This window comes from Rousettus aegyptiacus, unplaced genomic scaffold, assembly GCF_014176215.1.
Source record: "Rousettus aegyptiacus isolate mRouAeg1 unplaced genomic scaffold, mRouAeg1.p scaffold_m13_p_5, whole genome shotgun sequence".
Classification (NCBI taxonomy): domain Eukaryota; kingdom Metazoa; phylum Chordata; class Mammalia; order Chiroptera; family Pteropodidae; genus Rousettus; species Rousettus aegyptiacus.
The window spans coordinates 27,302,670-27,323,159 of record NW_023416308.1 but is presented as its reverse complement, the minus strand read 5'-3'; the positions used below and the strand labels follow the sequence as shown (position 1 = coordinate 27,323,159).

At 34.5% G+C, this 20,490-nt stretch overlaps 1 long non-coding RNA gene across 1 annotated transcript in view; it reads left to right on the top strand.

Moving 5' to 3' along the window:
- The window catches only part of LOC107507810, a 218,058-nt gene that overhangs the window by 102,608 nt on the left and 94,960 nt on the right, over nt 1-20,490 (top strand). The window lies entirely within an intron of this gene.

The following is a 20,490-nucleotide window of genomic DNA, read 5'->3' as shown; positions in this document are numbered from 1 at the left end:
CCTGACGAACCCCTTTCTAACTCTCAGCAGTGCTGAAATTGATCTTTTGTCTCCCATTCTGCCTCGTAGCTAGCAGAAATAGCAGGAAACAATCTCTGAGCCCATAGAGCAGCACTTCAGTGGCATAACTTTGTGTAAGCTGGAGGCCAAGCACGGGCAACTGCTGCATTGTGTTTTGCTTCCTCTCTCTTACCATTGAGCCCTGTGCCAATGGCCCTGAGTTTTGTCTTATTCAGTGCATGGGGCATTTGAACACAAAGATCCCACAAGAGCTGAACTTATTGCTGTGCATTTTACCTCCTTTCTGGCTCACAGTGAGATTTGTCTCACTTTTGGAAAATAACTCTGTCTTTTCTCATTTAGAATACAATTTAAAAATATTCAATATTCAGAGTGGACAGTATGCTCTGACCAGAAATTTGGTATGATGTGTTTATAAAATTTGTTTAACCACTGCCAAACAAACTGCCCTGCATGAAATAGAAACTACGTCTATTAATCAATCACAGTGAATGAAAGAATGAGTAGAGAAAACCATCAAATTTCCTTTTCTGGTACATTGCTCTGAAAGAGACCAAAACGATGGTCCCCAACCTGTTGTGTCAGGATGATATCGAGCTTCTCAGTTTTTTTCTCCTAAACTTTAAAAGATAATGCTTATGATCAGCAAAGTTTGGGACCCATGAGTCCAAAAGAATGTGCTCTGGGTGAAGGAGTCAGAAGTCGGCAGTTGCAATTTTTTTCCTCAAAATTCATCTAAATTTGATTATGGTACAACCTCTCTGGGTTTTGATTCTCCCAAGGGTGACATGAAAAAGTTGTATTGTATAATTCCTGAGAAACTTCACATTTTGGTTACATTTAATTTCAGTAGTAGAGGACCAAATTATATTGGTAGTTTGGGCATCCACATTCCACTCCTATCTTGGGTGGAGATTATAGTCAGTTAAAACCCATAGACTCTTGTTCATTTGTCTCCATCAATCTCTCTCAATATCTCTCCAATTTGCAATTAATTTTTGTACCTAAGTAAAGGTATTTAGATTTTTCCCTCTTAAATATATTTGATATTGGTAAACATTTTTATTGAACTAGAATATACAAAAAGATAAACAAACAAGGGTATCCCAAGTGTATAACTTGATAATTTTTTGCTAACTATGCCTGTGCATCTAGCACCTAGGTAAAAGAAGATAATCTTTCCAGCATCCCAGAAGTCTCCTTTATTTCTGTTATTACTTCTAATACATTAATTTTGCTCTTTTTGACTTATATATGAAATCATAAATAAGTACTAATTTGGCAAAGCTCCTTTTGCTCAATATTATGTTTGTGACATTCATGCATATTTCATGGAGTTATAGATCATTAAATCTCAGTGCTGCATAGTATTCGTGGTATAAAATATACCACAGTTTATCTATTCTATTGTTGGTGGGCATCTAGATAATTTCTAGCTTTGGCTCTTATGAAAAATGAATGCTTTTCTATGAAAATTTTGTTATGAAAATTTTAGTAACATTTCTTTTGGTGAACAAAAGTTTGCATTTCTTTTGGGTATATAGCTAACGCTGATATTGCTAAGTAACAAGTTATGGTTATGTTTGTTTCAGTAGATACTGCTACCAGTTTTCTGTTGTGGTTAAATCAACTTAATCGCACACCAAGGGTGCATGAGTACTCCGGTTACTCTATTTTCTTGCAACATTTGGTATTTTCCACATTTTTAATTTTAGTTATTGTGGCATATGTGTTCTGGTATCACATTGTAGTTTTAATTAGTACTCACCAAAGATTAATGGAGGCAAGTAGTTTTTCACATGATTATTGGTGATTTAAATGTCTTTTTTTTTGGCGAATTGTCTGTTCAAGTCTTTTGTGCATTTTTCTGTTGGCTAATGTGTCTTTCTTTTATCAATTTGTTGGAGTTCTTTATATATTATAGATAGACATCTTTTAAAAGATATATTTATTATAAATATTTTATCTCTATGAATTACAATTTCACTTAGTTGTGTCTTAATTTTCTAATTTTTAATTAATTTCAGAATTAATTGATGAATGCAAAATTTAATTTCTAGATGTAAAATATTCTTAGGAACTGTGCAATACAATATTTTCATTTTTACATCTGGGAGGATCAAAGCTCAGAGAGGTCTTAGCTCAGTTAATTTCAAGCAGAATTTCTTAATTTTTCTAAGGTCCGATATACTATTTTTACCTTTATGTTTAGCACTTTTGTGTCCTGTTTAAGAAATATTTGCCTATTATAAAATGATAAAGATGTTTTTCTAAAATGTAAAGTGTTTCTTTTTACCCTTAACATTTAATTTATAATCTGTAATTCATCTGAAATTGAATTTTTTGTTGATTAGTTGGTTAGTAAGATATAAAGTAGCATTGCCTTTCTCTCTCTCTCTCTCTCTCCCCCCCACACACACACACATACACATACATACATACACACGCATAGACACACACACAAACACCCACCCACACAAACACATACATATATACACGCATATTTACCAAATCATTTTGTTACATATTCTATTATCTAAATTTGGCAATTAGTCCATGCCTCATATTATTAACATTAATTACAAAACAATTATGCAGGTAAATTAATTTAAAATTAAATTAGTAAAACATATATTCCCAGGAGTCCTCTGCTAAAATGTAAAGTCATTTGAAGAGGTAACACACTGAAATTATGTAAGATATCTAAACTCTAGTGGTGATTTATACATCAGAGAGTAAGGTGATTTTAACAGCTTATGAGAATTACAAGAGAAATAGTTCTGAGAAATGGGATAGTCATGAGCATTAACCAGCATTTGGAGCATTGCTAAAAAGGAAGGTTTGAGCAGAATGCCAGGATGAAGGCCATGTGCTACATGGGACCTTGGTAACTTAGAACCAAAAGTGACTGGGGGCCTTAAGATATAAGATACAGAGGCAGAAAAAATATATATGTATCTCGTTTTAAAAATTATATTCAAGGCTGACTAAGAGTAAGTCACTATGACAATTTTTTTTTTCACAAAAGCTTTAGCAAATGACATTGAATGTTTCCATTTTACTCTTTCTCAACTTGTGAAGCCAGTCTCCACAAGCCACCTGGTCTTTCCCAGTTTCCATTTCTTCTCATGCATAAAGGGAGTTCAGTGAAGAGCTATCTCATTGTACTTTATACTGGAGCTTGCTGGAGTAGTAGAACTGTAGGATCTACTAAATGAGATTCCATTTCCAGGAATAAATAATCTTCACTGCATCTCAGAACACTATTTTGTTTAGCCACTTTAATCTACCACATACATTTGTGTTTGTTTGCATGTGGGTGTGTACATATTATAATTTAACATAATGCAAGCTCGGCATTTAAGGATGTTCTCTGAAGATGGCATCCATAATAACAGAATGATCCCAGAAGATACTAAGTGGCAACCTGTAGGGAAGTATGAAAGAAGTCTCAGACAAAGAGGAGAGAAGGGTGTGTAGAGGCTGTCCTACCCCTGGCTTTACATATTGAGTTTGCTCTATGTTCACTCCACACACAAGGAGCATATTTACACTATAGTTACATATATTAACACTGATAATTTATTTTTTACTGGAAAATATTCTGGAATAAATTGCATAAAGTAATTTAATTTCTTCATCAATTTGCTATTTAGAATTAAATCACTTCAAAAAATTATCTTACTCCACTGAAATTGTTTTTTCTTTTTGGTATATTTTTTTGTAGTGTAAAATACTTAATTTTTTGCTTAAAACAAATTTCACTCATATGCAATTGAGCTATGTTCTTCGGGCATAATTTCTACAAAGTCCGAATTTCTTGTGTAAAAAAATTAGATCTAAATTTGTGAAAATATTTTTGATTTTTAAACACTGTCTAATTTAACTTATTTTGGGTTTATATGAATATTTTCTATAAAGTTCAATTTTATTTTATTTTTAGTGATAAGGTTAAGGTAATTCTTGGATCAGTGTTTGACTTAAAACAAATTTTACTTTTGTTTTTGCCATCGCTCATTTCATTTTGTATTGATTACTTTTACTATGTTTGATTTCCTTTTTACTATGTTGATTGAACGTTTTACTTCCCTAGCCAATTACAACTTGACTCTTTTCTTTTTTATTTTTTTTAAAATCTGTAACAGCAGAAGCAAAATGCTCTGGTGATTAAGTTTGATTTTTGCTTTTCTAAATCTACATTAATATGGCCCTATGCCTGAAAATAGTTTTTTCTTTGGAAATATCTGTTTTGTGGTTAAGTAATTCTTGACATCTGGACTACAGGTTGGAAACAGGCAGAAGTGATAAGAAATCTGAACTGAGGACTGGATCTAAGAATAGAGTCATTTCTATGAACAGTTATACCTTTTAAATGTCAATAAGTGATCTTTTGGTTTGTAGCAAAGTCTCAGTTGTGCTGAGGACAGTTCAGAAGGAACAACCAAGCAGAAACCAGCATTCCCACTTTGAAACTGCAGTGGAGGTGTCCACAGGTATCACCAGAGGAAGGGAGTTATATACAGCAGCCACAGTAACCAGAGGAGGAAGCTAGAATGAGCTAAATGGAAAGCCCTGTGGTACAGTACACAGGAGAAATGCTTTAGAAAGGAGCTCAGAGAGAACTGAGGAATAAGACGCAGTAGGGTGCTAAGTTTGTAGTGAGGTAGATGTCACAATTAAATTGGGTGTAAGAACAAAGTGTGATCTTATTATAAGACCTCTTCAAAGGAAAGAGAGAAGATAAATTTGACTAGAGCAGAAAGCACATTAGAGAAGGTGTAGGAGAGAGGGCAAGGGGCCGTTTGGCTCTGAGCCAGGTAACTCTGTGACACTAACTGTAGAACTGGATCCTTCTCCTTTCTGTGAGCACATTGGAAGGTAGAAGATAGTACAAGTAGTGAAAATAAAGTTGTTAAATAGATATAGTGCATTTCTTTTAGCATCAGTTTCACTCAAAAAACACTTAAAAATTTTATTTTATTAGTTCCAAGTATACAGTATATTGGTTAGACATTTGTATAGTTTATAAAATGATCCCCCCAATTGCTCTTTGAGAGGAGAGGCAAGTACTTTAACTGGTAAGTAATACAAAACATTATTTACATATTAAAACAAGCAAAGACATATGATGGTATATACTGCAAAATTAACATGCATTAAAATTTAGATTTAAAATTTAAATCTAAAGAAGGAGAGTTCAAGATGTATTAGATGGAATTAGCAATGAAAGTTTACTGGCAATTTGAAACACATGGAAGGAAATATTTGAGAACCACTAATGAGGCTAACGGGGCTCCGAAGGATTTTAACTATGAAGAACTATGATGAAAGATATATTTTACAAATATCAGTATGAACATTTTCTGCAGAATGGATTGTAAGAGCAGTGTCATGAAGGAAAAAAAAACATACTAGCAGTGAATTGCAGGGTTCTATGTCCAAATTACATATAGTTAGGAAGCCATGGGAATAGGGAGATGAGGAAGAGACAAATTCAATAGACATTCTGGAAGAAAAAGTCATTATGACTTGATGGACTAATAAAATAGGAATGAGGTAAAGACAAATGTAAAAAACAAGATTATAAGTATTCAAACTTGTACTTCCTTTGATAACTGCAAAGGAAACACAGAATCACATAATTTGTTACTTTTTGTTGCTATTTTCCTTGTTAACTGGTGTGTTGGAAAAAGTGGGTATTCACATCTCCTTGTTGCATTTTTTTAGGCTAAATCAATCCAGCGTCCTCTTAAATGTGTGTCGTATCCTGAAGTGGAAATACCCTGAAATTCTACTTGCAGTTAAGGGTTTACTTGAGCACAGGAGAGGTTAAATCTCCTGACTTAGGGTGTGCGTGTGTGTGTGTGTGTGTGCACACACATACAGTTATTTGAAGGAAATCAGAGATGAGCATCTCCTTAAACTCAGGAGATTTTTTTCTCAGATAAATATCTGGAGTCAGATTCCTGTACTGAATAGCCTTTGTATGGCTTCTCGCAACCTACTTATATCTGAAGAATTTTCAAATACTAAGAGGATGACTTCTTGTTTATAAACAAAAAGAATGCCAAGTTTGAAGGTTTATTATGAAGGGCTGAATGATAGGCCTCTGGATTCTTCATTGTGGTTAAAAGTTGATCTTCCCAGAACTTCTCAGCACTGTTGGTTCTTCTGAGCCTGATGGTTCTTCAATAAGTTTTTTGGGTAGAGAAGGAAAGAAGACCTCTCTACATATCCACCCTCCTGAAAGTTGAAGGCCACATAGCAGATCCTGCATTTATATGGATTTGTAGAAACAATAGTCACATGATTATTCATTCATGTGTTGTTTAAAAAACATTTATTGAGCATATAAATGACACTGTTCTTTAAAATTGTGAAAAATACAACAAACAAACAAACAAACAAACAAAACATAATACCTGGTCTCTTTCCTCAAGGAGACAATATAAAAGAGAGAAAAAAGCATAAATAATGTTACATCCTAAATCAATAGCACAGACATTACTGTATGAAATCTCATGGGAGATGCTCAGGTGTGTAAAGAAAGTCTGAATATGCAAGAGCAAAGTGTGCACTTTATTTACCATGAAGATAAACAAAGGCATGCAGGTAAAGATACTGAGTGTGACAGTCCAAGCACTCAGCTGGAGAGGATTGAGAAATGTGAATTAATGTGCAAAAGATAGATCGAGGCTACATTATGGAGTGCTTTGAATATAGGGTGAATACTTTCACTTCCTTGATGAGGAATTATATTTCGGGGAACTGTATTCTACTCTTAACTGACACAATTCTGAGGACCAGATGCTGTCTACTGTCCTGCCCATAGTGAATATTCTTTGATTGTATGAGGAAAGCAGAATTTATGATTAATCTGGGGGAAATCGGCAGGAAACCACATGTAAGACACCAATGAGACACAGCGAGGTATTATAAGTTTTACATATATTAACCAATTAACCTTCATAACAGTCCTCTATGGTGAACAGGGAAAATATTGTTTTCTAATTTCACAGATGAATACATTTGTGGGTCATAGGGGTTCAACAAATTGTTAAACAATTACACATAAAGTAAAAGGACAAGCCCTTGCTGAGACCCAAGCTCCTTTATTCAGTCTGTACCTTTGGCATAATAAATTGATCCTGTTCCACCAATCGGACATACTCTAACATATTCTGTAAAATGCAAAATATTTTTTTGAATAATAGAGTGACTCTTATCTTGATCCACAGAGGCAGGAGTGGGTGAGCTGAAGTATGTAAGATCTCTTGACAGAAACTTTTTAAAAGTAGAGGAAATATGTGTCGACCTTCTGAATACCATAATTTAAACAATTTTGTACATTGCAGTGGCTTATGATGAAAAGAAATTATTTGAAGCCTAGTGAATATATAACCAAACTCACTTAGTGTTAACTTTACTCCCTTCTAGTAAGTGAGTAATTTATAAAGGCAATTAATTTTTTCAAGCCAATAGGGCTTGAGCGAGCAATCATTACAATGCTTCTGTGTTCATGAGACCAGGGCAACATCTTTTCTTATTACTAGAAGTGAGATATCTCATCACCATGGCAAATTGGCTACTGATACACTTACCAAGTTCTATGCAATATAGCCTCTTTTTTGGCCTATGTATGATACAAAGGACTCCTGGGATTCTGTTAGTGAGAAAGACTTTTTATCTAGAGCGACTTAGTTTGAGTAGACCCTGACTTCTCTCTGGAGTCTTAGGAGGATGATTTAGAATTGCTCTGAATTGCTTCATCCCAGATTTCTTGGTAGTAATATTTAAAAACATAATAATACCTTCTGTTCTCCCTTTTCCCACTCTACTCTGTGCCAACATTTAAGGCTATTCAGATGTATACCCAAGGCCCATATGCCTGAATGACAGAGATGCATCTTGATGTGTCAGGCGGAGAATTTTATTCACTTGGCAGCTGTGGATTAAGTGTAGAGATACAGTTACTTAACTCCTGAAAAATGGATTGCCACAACACTCGTTAAAGATTTGTTATTTGGCTTTCAATTTCTCTTATTTTCTACCAGCCTTTTATTTCTCTTAACAAAAAATTTTTTCACCTTTTCTGGTATTCTGTCCTCTCTACACTCCAGTCTATCCCCGGATCAAGTCAACAGCTAAGAAAGAATGTTATAAGTCATTTTCTCCTTATTGTGGATTACAGGGAGTACAGGACCAGAATAAAAGGATTTCAGACATTGGGAAGAAAGTGTCTCTACTTTTGATTCATTTTTGATTAACTCTCTTGTTGAAGGGCTGAACTCAGACAGAAAAAAAAATGTTTTCTCTAACAACCATTTTCAGACGTGTTCTGCGACATCCCCCTCTCCAGACTCTTTTTATAGCTCAAGCATATTTTGTATATTTGTGGTCATTTTCAGGCTTTTCAAAGCCCATTTAAAACTTAAATTTCACATTCAACTTTACTTTTCCCCTCCATCCAAATTTAGGCTTAACTTATTATTCAGAAAACTAGTGTGTGCGTGTGTGTGTGTGTGCGTGTGTGTGTATATGTGTGTGTGTGTGTGTGTGTGTGTGAAAGGGCGAGTATTTAATTTTTCATAATTCCTTTATTCTCTCTCTGATAATTTGGCTTCTCAGGGAAGGGAAAGGAAATTTAAGGCAAAAAAGGCAAAAAGCCAAAAAGTTTTGGACAGGTGTGAGGGTCGTGTAGCCACTGCTGCGCTGTCCTCTCTGCAGTAGCAGCCTACTCCAGCCAGCTTCCTGCCTTAGGAATGATCCCAAAAAGAAGAAGATTTTGGTTTCTGTATCTCAGTGCATGCACATTACACCTGGATGAAATTGTTCAGCTCAGCAGCAGTTCTCATTTACATAAATGAATTTCTGCAGCTCAGTCAGCTCAGTCGGCTTAGTTAAGCCAGTAGATAAGTTGTCAGTCTTCTTGGGGAACTTCAACTCCATCTCTTCAAGAGGCTCTCTCAAGTAGGATTGAGGTGAAGGAATAAACCTCACCCCCATGCTCTTCCTGTTCTAACAACTCTTTCTAATTTATGAAATCTTAGATTTCTGGACTTCCTTTTATAAAAGTTAGTTGCTTCTATAGAAATTAACTAACTTGAGTAGCGCAGGACTGATGCTACTGTCTTTTATATGTAGATATTGTAGCTTTCTGAAATTATCTTTAGAATATATGTGCAGTCTCACCTATTGTTCCTAAATATAAGGCTGAGAGAATAAGAAAATTTCATTAACATCCTGCTAACATTCTTTTAACATTGTTTATATTTCCAGATCCAACATAGTGCATGACATATAGTGCAGGTTTATTAAATTGCAGAACAGATGGATTAATGAAGTAAGTAAATGTGGAGGAAAAGGAAAGTCATGCTGGTACAGTGATTTTAATATCATATTAGTAACAACTCTATTGGTTATCTATTATTGCAGAACAAATTACCCTAAAACTCAATAGCTTTAAAACAACATTCATTATCTCACAGTTTGTGGGAATAGGAAATCCAGCAGCAGATTAGCTGGGTAGTTCTGGTTCAGAATATCTCATGAGATTGCAGTAAAGAAGTTGGCCAGGGCTGCAGGCATCTGAAAGATTGACAGGGTTAAAGGATCCCAGACCAAGATGGCACACTCACATGCTTGTTGGAAAGTGTCTTCTTAACTTCTTCACCACATGAGCCTCTCCATAGAATTGCTTTCAACATGGCAGCTGGCTTTTTTCAGAGTCATAATGAGAGAGAGAGAGAGAGAGAGAGAGAGAGAGAGAGAGAGAGAGAGAGAGTCTGAGATTGAGACTGAGATTTAAAAAGGGAGAGAGAGAGAGAATGGGAGGGAGAAAGGCAGGCACAGAGAGAGAGGCCAAGTCAGAAGCTGTAATGTTTTTTAACTTAATGTTGGAAGGGACATATATATCACTTCTGGCATATTCTATTTGTCACACAGATGACTCTAGTATAGATGAGAAGTGACTGCACGAGGGTGTGAATAACAAGAAGCAGAAATCATTGAGGTTAATCTTGGAGGCTGGCTACCACAGCAGACTATTCACATGTCTAAGCTCTTCGAATGTTCATAAATTCAAAAATATAGAAGAAATGGACCCATTTCTTGGAAACCACCAAGTACCAAAACTCAACCAAGATTAAGTGATCAACCTGAATAGTTTTATAACTGCTAAAGACATTAAATTTATAATTAAAATATCCCTAAAAAGGGGATATCTAGGCCAATATGGTTTCACTAGAGAAACTTACCAAACATTTTTAAAAAGGTTAATAGAAATATTGCATAATCTTAACTAGAATAAAATTACCCTGATGCCAAAACCAAAAGAGAACACAAAACAAGACTACAGACCAATATCATAAGTTTAGATACAAATATATTCAACAAATTATTACCGAATCAAATGTATGAAAAGAATTGTACACCATGATTAAGTGGGCTTTATCCAAGGATTCAAAACTAAATCAACATACAAAATCAATCCGTGTAAACCACCATATTAACAGATTGAAGAAGAAAAACCAAATGATCATATTACTCAATATAGAAAAAATTATTTGACAAAATTCAAAATCTATTCATGGAAGAAAAAAAGCCCTCAGAAAAAAAAAGGAAGAAAAGAAAATTTTACTTGTTAAAGAACACCTACACAACAACAACCCTACAATTAACATTATATTTAATTGGAAAATTACTTTCTTGATAAGCTTTTCCTCTAAGATTAAGAACAAGGTGAGTATGTCTGCTCTCACTACTGTTAATCAATGTAGTACTTGAAGTTCTAACCATTTATAATAAGGCAAAAGAGAAAAAAATAAAGAAGTTTGGAAGGAAGAGATGAAACTCTCCCTATTTTCAGATGACATGATTATTTACACAGAAAATTCCAAGGAAACTCCCCCCTCCCAAGAAAAATCCACCTAGAACCAATAAGAGGGCCAAACAAGTTTTCAGAATATAAAGTCAACATGCAAAAATCAATCACTTTTCCATATACTAGCAATGACTGCCTGGAAACCAAATTTAAGATACCAGTAAAAACACACACTTTTTACAATCACTCCTAAGAAAATTAAATGCTTAGATTAAACGTAACAAAATACCCACAGGCTTTTTATGCTAAAAGTTACAAATGCTGATGAAGGAACTCAAATAACTAAATACTGTGAAATATTATGTTCTGGAATTGAAAGACTCAGAGTAATAAAGATGTCAATTCTCCCCAAATTGATCTATTGGTTTAATATAATTTCTGTCTAAATCCTAGCAAGACTTTTGTGGACATATACATGCTTATTCAAAAATTTATATGAAAAAGCAATAACCTAGAATAGTTAAAATAATCTCGAATATAAAGAACAAAGTGAGAGGAACCATAGCTACAGAAAGCAAGACAGTGTAGAATAATGAAGGGATAGACAATTCAAAAAACAGAACAGGATAAATAACCCAGAAGTAGACTCACACAAATATGCCCAACTAATTTTTTTAATTAAATATTTTATTTTTAGTTAAATACAGATCACATGCAGTTGAAATGAAATAATGCAGGGAACTCCTGTGTACCCTTTACCTAGTTCCCACAGTGGTGACATCTTGCAAAACCATTGTTTAATATCACACCCAGAAGAGTTCTGTTACCACCAAGATTCTTTGTTGCTCCTTAGCCACATTTCCCTCCTCCTGCTCCCAGGCTAGAGAATGTGTAACCTGCATAATGCTATATAAATAGAATCACAGTATATGGCCATTTGGAACTAGGTTTTTATACTTAGCATAATTCCATGAATACCAGTTGTTGCATTAGCAGTAATTTCTTCATTTTTATTCTTGAACAGTCTTCCATGATATTGATGCACTAGTTTGTTTAATCACTTATCCATTAAAGGACATCTGGGTTGTTCCAGTATTCAGCCATTATGAAAAAAGCTGCCCTCAACATCACATATAGGTTTTATCTTCATATTGAGTTAGGTCGAGCAAACATATTTAAAGGAAATAATTCCATGTGTGGAAATATTTTGTTATATTTTAAAATTATGAAGAGTGGAGGTGTTCGAGAAGATTGTAGGCACCCTCTTTCTTACTATTTTTACCTCTCCACAGTTCTCTCTTGTAAACTCTTCCCAGGCAGATGACCCTGAGAGCCTGCTACTACTTAACTTTATTTGGGACACATTATTTCTTTTCACAGAACATCAAAGCCTCTGTCTTTAGCTCTGTTCTTGTGCCTTTCAAATTTTGGTTAGAGAGGAAAAAGATAAATATGATTCTGTATTGGACTGATGGAAAAGAGGGAGAGACAATGAGGGTTTGCAGATGGCATTTGATTTTCTCCTAAATTCATACATAGTTCATCATCATTACTATTAAATTTCTTTCAATTATGAATATCTAGTTTGCATGAAAAATGCATTCTCCATTTATTAACAAGACTTTACTCATTTTCATTGTAAAAGAATAACCAAAACTTAATTACTATAAAGATGTGTGTGTATTTATATCATGCCCTTAGATTCATCACAAAGCTTTATTACATCAATCAAAAATACATTTGCCTGAACTTTTTAAATGAATTGGTACCACGCCAAAACTTCATCTCCTATCTGTCACATAGATTTCACTCAATAAATATCCATTGAATTAATTCCTGGATTTTATTCCTTGATCCTGTGAGCATAATGAGAACTGATAGATCATTGCTTGTTTCTTTAGAGAGCAGAGAGTTCAATGAATGGAACTAATAAAATGATAGATAAAGACCATTTTGTAAAAGACCTTTCTAATGATGAGCTATTCAAAACCTAGAATATACTGGTTTTTGAAGTGATAATCTCTCCATTACTAGAAATAGTTTATTAAAATTTTCACAATTAAGGTAGGAGACATTATGGCATTGGATAGAAGGTTTAAGAACGTCATCTTAAAAACCCCATATAAGTGAAAGACAGTTTCAATGTGTTTATACTCTTTTAATTGAAAAATATCTTAATGAATTTTTATATTAAACAATAATTATAAATGTAAACTTGTGTACCTTTCAAATTTTCCAAAGCATAATGCTATTGGAAAAAAAGTCATCTGCTTAATCACCAAACCATTTTAGTTTCTCTCACTAAATGAAACAACAATAAATGAGATTCAAAAAATAAATAAATAAATCTATACCTATAGGCAGAAACATAAAATAAATTTTTAACTCTGCCAAATTTTAGAGAGTTAACTCTATTTTGTTGTGTCCCTAATATGATTTTATTGAAAAGGGAATATGTTTAACTAAACACCTATTTCCTTATACTAGTTGTGATGGTTAGTCTTATGTGTTAACTTGTCTAGACTATAGTACTTAGTTATTTAATAAAATGCTAATCTAAGTGTTGCTGTGAAAAAATTTAGTAGATGTGGTTAACATCTGCAATAAGTTAGCTTTAAGTAAAGAGTACATTCGCTAATGTGGATGGGCCTCATCCAATCAATTGAAAGCCTTAAGAACAGAAACTGAGGTTTCCCAGAGAAGAAAGAATTCTGCCTTAAGAACATAGCATCAAATTTTACCTGATTTTTCAGACTGCCAGCCTGACATATGGATTTTAGACCTGCGAGCCCCCCAATTGTGTGGTAAGCCAATTCCTTTAAATTAAAAAGTAATAATAAAATAAAATAAAAATTTAAATAAATAGATAGAGAGATAGATAGATAAATGTGTGTGTGTGTGTGTGTGTGTGTGTTTGGTTTTGTTTCTCTGGAGAATCATGACGCACTAGTTTTTTTTATGTCCACTACTAAAATGCCTGCCTACGAAGAATATGTTGCTAATTTAGTCAGATACCAGAACCCAGCTAAGGTCAAATTCACTACTGGTTTAAAATGGTAGAGCTCTTGCTTCTTATATTTATATTTCTTTTGCACCAAAGTTTCAAATGTTCAAGTATTTTACATTTGTTTGTCTTACTGTGGGCTCAATTATTATAATTACTTGTGGCTGCCTAATTCAAGGAAATCACCAACAAAATAATAAGTAAATTATTGAATGGAAGGAGATATTTGCAAATGATATATCTAATAAGGGATTAATACCCAAAATATATAAAGAACTCATACACTCAACATAAAAAAAAAAAAAAAACAATCGAGTAAAAGATGGACAGAGGACATGAAAAAAATTTCTTTAAGAAGGACATACAGATGTCCAACAGAGACACTAAAAGATGTTCAACATCACTAATCATCATGGAAACGCAAATCAAAATCACAATGACATATCAGCTCACACCTGTCAGAATGGCTATCAACAAACAATAAGTGTTGGTGAGGATATGGTGAAAAGGGAACCCTTGTGCTCTGTGTGGTGGGAATGGAAATTGGTGCAGGCACTATGGAATACGGTATGGAGATTCTTTAAAAAATTAAAAGTAGAATCATGACACTGCAATTCTACTTCTGGGATTTATCCAAAGAAATCCAAAATGCTAATTTGAAAATATATGTGCATCCCTATGTCCATTGCAGCATATTTACAATAGTCAACATTTGAAAGCAACCTAAGCGTCCATCAATAGATGAATTGATAAAGAAGAATTTGTACTTACATATGATAAATTTATTACTAGGCATAAACATAAATGGTAACTTGCCATTTGCAACAAAATAAATAGACCTAGGGGTATTATGCTAAGTAAAGTACTTCACTCAGAGAAACACAGTTATCATATGATTTCACTTACATGTGGAATCTGAAGAACAAAATAAAAAACAAACAAAACAAAAATAGATTTATAGATACAAAGAACATATTGATGGTCACCTGATGGGAAGGGGGGGGTCTGCTGGATGTGTGAAAAAGGTGAAAGGATTAAGAAGTATGAATTTCCAGTTACAAAAATAGTAACAGGGATATAAATATAGCATAGAGTATATAGTCAATAATGGTGTCAGATGGGTGCTAGACTTACTGGAGTGATCACTTCGTAAGGTATATAACTGTCTAATTACTATGTTATATACCTGAAACTAATGTAATTAGTTTGTATGTCAATTGCAATTGAAAAATAAAATTTTTAAAATTAAAATTAAAGTTAACAAAAAAGAATTTCATGGAATCATCGAATGCCAGACATAGAAAAAATCTTAGAAATCATCTATTCCTCATGCTCAGTTATTAGACAGGGAAGGCCTTGATTACTAATGTCAGAACTGGGCCAAGCAGTCATGTGTTTCTTATGCATGGTTATACCATTTCATTCTACTCTCCTCTTCTTCATGCCAGTAGTCTCCTCCTCTCCCCCAGCCTTTGAACATTGTCTGATTTGCCACCAGAGAATGAGCCAGTCTAGTTCACAAGATGAGAGCTGATGATTGTGGATGGGGAGAAGAAATCTCTACATTTTCTTCAGGAATCCTACCATGAACAAAGACATCCAGGTCTTTCAAAGCTACAGTGACCAGACACATCCTCTGATTTTTAGAGCTCTCTAGGAACTCTGACAGAATCAAAAATAACACATTCCATTTAATTTCACATGTGATTCAAATATGCAAATTTACTATGCAACAGACAAAACAAACAAACAAAAACAAACACAAAATATTCAAGACACAGAAAGACCTTTCCTTCAAATGACGACTGACAGAATTTCTTTTCCCTCTCTTCAAAATTGAGCCTAAAAAGATTAATGAGCAGATAATGAGACTTCATACTGAGAAGTAAAACAGTGTCTCAGATTTGGCGCTGATCGAGACATTCACTTTCTTTTGGGAACTGTGACCCTTCATTGTGTATAATTGTATTCCTCCAGCTGCCACTGGATGCCCTAGTATTGGGGAGTGTTGTATATTGAAACAATGAATTTGGATTATGAATCAAATCTATAGTTTTCTTAATACCTAGAAATCAATTGAAATGTGATACTGCAGATCTTGCAAAATTTTTCTACAGAGACAAAAAAGTATTTGGATATTTCTGAGTTTTAATCACAGTAAGTTTTGTACCTGGGCCTTTACTCCAAATTTTGCACATTTGTTTCTAAAAATAAATGGGCAGAGTGTTTTACAGCCATAAAATATTTCCAGATACAGCACCTCAGTAACTGTGGTAACTCTAGGACACATGTTGTGCAGCAACTGGGAGGACTAAGGCCATGGAGAGTGTTTCCATCTCTCAATATCAAATAACTAGTAATCAGCAGACTTGGGTCTTAATCTTGGTTTTATGATTCAAATTTTCATGTTTTTTCAATATAGATTTTTGGCTGCATAAATATGAAAACAATATATTAGGTTAGACAGCTGTATCACTCTCCTCTTTATTTATGGTTCAGGAAAGATCAGCTTTACTGAATTTTAGCTCTCAGTGTCTAAATTTAGTTTAAAGAATTTTAATAATGCTTCATTTTTATATCTGTGGAATAAATGTCTACCATAAACGTTGGGTTATTACCCTAGTATTATAAATAAAGACTATGAAATTCAAGAGCTTCCATGATTTATGTGAGTTCGTTGGCACTCACCCATGACTCACAACTCCAAGTCAGCAGTTCTGAATCTCACCAGTCCCACCTCTCAGTTGGGGAGTTCCCAGGGTGAATGGATTTCAGAGCCAAATATTCTCTGAGTTAGTTCTGAGGCTGATTAATTGCTCCGGTATGAACCTTGAGGACCAGCTAGTTTAGGTGGAATCTATTAGGCATCCAGGTCAACAGAGAAGATAAAAGTGATTCGCTTCCTTGCTCGCCCACCTACATGAATCTTACAAAAATCAGTAAGCATTCAATTTATAACAATTTTTATCACATCTCGAATTAGTCAGTGGTCATCTAAGATTTCTGAATGGTAGTATTGTGAAAGCAGGTCAGCTTGCTTATTATTGTTAGCTTATGCTGGCTGGAAGGTTAATCTTTACCCATAAAGTGTATACCCGAGAGTTGAAATCAGTCTATGTGTCTAGGACACCCCTCAGTACTTATGCTGTAACTGGTCCTGAAGAAGTTTGTTTTTCACCCTTACCATGACGAAGGTTCAAAATTTTTGCTCAATGTTGAGCCTCTTAATTTTTCCCATCTGTAAAAATAAGCTTTCTTATCCTAAGAAAAAATTTTATAGCAAAAGATGGCTCAGAAGCGTCTCAGAAATCAAGGAGCACTTGTAAAACACTATTTGCTTGTAAAAGTGTAAGTGTCAATGAATCAAAATCATATGTATTTAATTTCCTTGCAAATAAATAAGAACTCATTAATGAGGATTTGAGTTTGCATTTTGTCAAAACTAAAGTAACTTAGTAAAGATGTGTAGTCTTTCTTGAACTAGATGGGTCCACTGTTTCTCAGTAAAAAAGTACAATACATCATGAGATACCACTTCATGCCTATTAGAATGGTATCATTAAAAAGAGATAACAAATGATGACAAAGATGTGGAGAAAAGAGAAGCCTTATGTACTGTTAGTGGGATTGTAAATTGGTGTAGCCATTAGGGAAAACAGTACTGAGGTGTCACAAAAAATTAAAAATAGAACTACCATATGATCCAGCATTTTACTTCTGGAAATTTGTCCAAAGGAAATGAAAACATCATATCGAAGAGATATCGTCACCCAATTTTCAAAGTAGCATTGTTTATAGTAGTCAAGACATGAACACACCGAAGCACCTGAGAGTCCATTGATGAATGAATAAAGAAGTTGTGGTATATGTACTATAATATAATATAGTATAGTAGACTAGAGTAGAATAGAATAGAGTAGAGTAGAGTAGAATAGAATAGAATAGAATAGAATAGAATAGAATAGAATAGAATAGAATCAATAGGATTAATATAATTAATATAATTCAGCCATAAAAAGAAAGCTTGCCATTTGTGACAACATGGATGACCCTGAGGGTGTTACACTAAGTGAAATAAGTCAAATAAAGAAATAATAATACTGTATGATCTCACTTTTATGTCAATATAAAAAAAAAACTAAAAACAAATAGGCAAATAAAAACTCATAGCGAGATCAGATTCGTGGTTACCAGAGACAGGGGATGGGGAAAGGTGAATTGGATAAAGGTGTTCAAAAGGTTCAAGATAAATGAGTAGTAGAAATATAATGCACAACCTGAGGAATATTGTTAACCTTGCTCTGTAATGTATTTGAAAATTGTTGAGAGTAAATTCTAAGAGTTGTTATTATAAGAAAAACATATTTTCTATCTCTCCCCCTTTTTTTGGTACCTATATTAGATGATAGATGTTAACTAAACATATTGTGGTAATCATTTCGCAATATATGTAAGTCAAATTATTGTACTATACAGCTTAAATTTATACAGTTCTGTATGTTAATTATTATAGCTCAATGAAATTAGGGAAAAAAATAAAGGACATGATATTTATCATTTTATTTTTTCCAGCTTTATTGAAACAATTAATTGCTCATATTTACATTGTATAATTCAATGAGTTTTTTTCCAATTACAGTTGACACACAGTATTATACCAGTTTCAGTTGTATAGCATAGTGATCAGAGATCAAAATACTTTGCAAAGTGATCACCCCGCTAAATCTGGTAACCCTCTTCTCCTTTACCTATTTATTACATTATATAACTATCTTCCCCGTGCTACACTCTACATTTCCATGTCTATTTTGCAGCTATCCATTTGTACCTCTTAACCCCTTTGCCTTATTTTTTGCTGTCCCACCCACTGCCCTCCCATCTAGTAGCCCTCTGTATCTCCGAGTTTATTTCTGCTTTTATTGTTGTGGTTGTTTCTGTCTATTTTGTTCTTTAAATTCCACATGTATGTGAAATCATGAGACATTTGTCTTTCTCTGTCCGACTATTTCATTCAGTACAATACCCTCTAGGTTCATTAAGGCAATATCTTTTCCCATCCCCTTCCTTTTATTCTGTGTGTGTCTTTTAATCTGAAGTGAGTCTTTTATAGGCAGCATATGTAGAGGGTTTGTTTTCTTATCCATTTGGCCACTTTATCTTTTGGTGGAGCGCTTAATTCTTTTCCATTTGAGGTACTTTTGATAGGGATGTAGTTATTACAATTGATTACTCCTGTTTTTGATGCATGCTTTTTCTTATTAAAGAAATTGCTTCAACATTTCCTGTAATACTAGCTTGGTCTTGATAAATTCCTTTAGCTTATTCTCGTCTGGGAAGATCTTTATCTGTCCTTTGACTCTAAATGACAGCTTTGCTGGATAAAGTATTCTTGGTTGTAGATCCTGGGTTTTCATCACATTAATGCTTTGTGCCAAGCCCTTCTGGACTGCATAGTTTCTTAAGAGGAATCAGTTGCCAGTCTTATAAGATTCTTTCTTTGTATTTAACCTTTGGCATTTTAATTGTGATGTGTCTTGGTGTGGGCCTTTTTGGACCTCTTTGGGTTCATCTTGTTTGGGATTCTCTGAGCTTCCTGGAGTTGTATGTTTATTTCCTTTACCAGGTGAGGGAAGTTTTCCATCATTATTTCTTCAAATAGCTCTTCAATGTCTTGTTTTCCTTCTGATACTCTTATGGCACAGATATTGTTACATTTAATAGTGTTCTATAGGCTTCTTAAATTATTATTATAATCTTGGCTTCTTTTTTCTTGCCATTCTGATTGAGTGTCCTTGGCTTCCCCATCCTCTATATTGGTGGTTTGATACTCTTCTTTATTCACTCTATTGATTCCATCTAATATACTATTCATCTCAGATAATGTGTTCTTCATTTCTGACTGGTTCTCTTTTATAATTTCCATTTCCATTTTTATGTTTTCTTTATATCTCTTTGTTAAAGTTCTCACTGAATTCATTGACACTCCCCCTTTATAACCAGTGTTCTGAACTCTGCATCTGTTAGATTACTTGACTCCATTATTCTTGGATCTCTGTTCTGTTGTCTCATACGGTTTCTGCTTCTTTGTTTTCCCCCTTTGGCTGCCTTTCTGTGTCTGTTTCTATGCATTAAGCAAAACTCCTAAGCCTCTCGGTCTTATTAGAGGAGCTTTGCATAGTAGGTGTCCAGTGGCACAGTCTTGAGAGGGGGTTCAGCTGCAGGCCAAGTTTAGGCCCAGTCCCTCCAGGGCCACCTGTTAAGATTCAGCAAGCAATCCACAGATGCTATGATTATACTTGCCTCAAGAGTCCATGCCAGAATCCATAGTCTGCTGCCACTGAGCAAGCAGCACCAGACTCTCCGAAGACACATTGGATTGTGGCTTGTGTGGGTCTGTGAGTTGGGGGATGCAGAGTTTCAGAGAGTCTTCTGGGTAGAGCAACCTCTGTTATCCAATTTGATGACGTTTCAGCTATGGAGGCGCTGCGACCACACACTGGGAGCAGGGAATGCTCAACAGAGAAACAACGGATACCACCAGCACTTATGTCCAGGAGAGATCCTCACCTCCAGCCTTCACTCTGACAACTCAGCGACCCCCTGTAAGTCCCTGATGTCTCCTGAGCAGCTGACCAGGCACTGG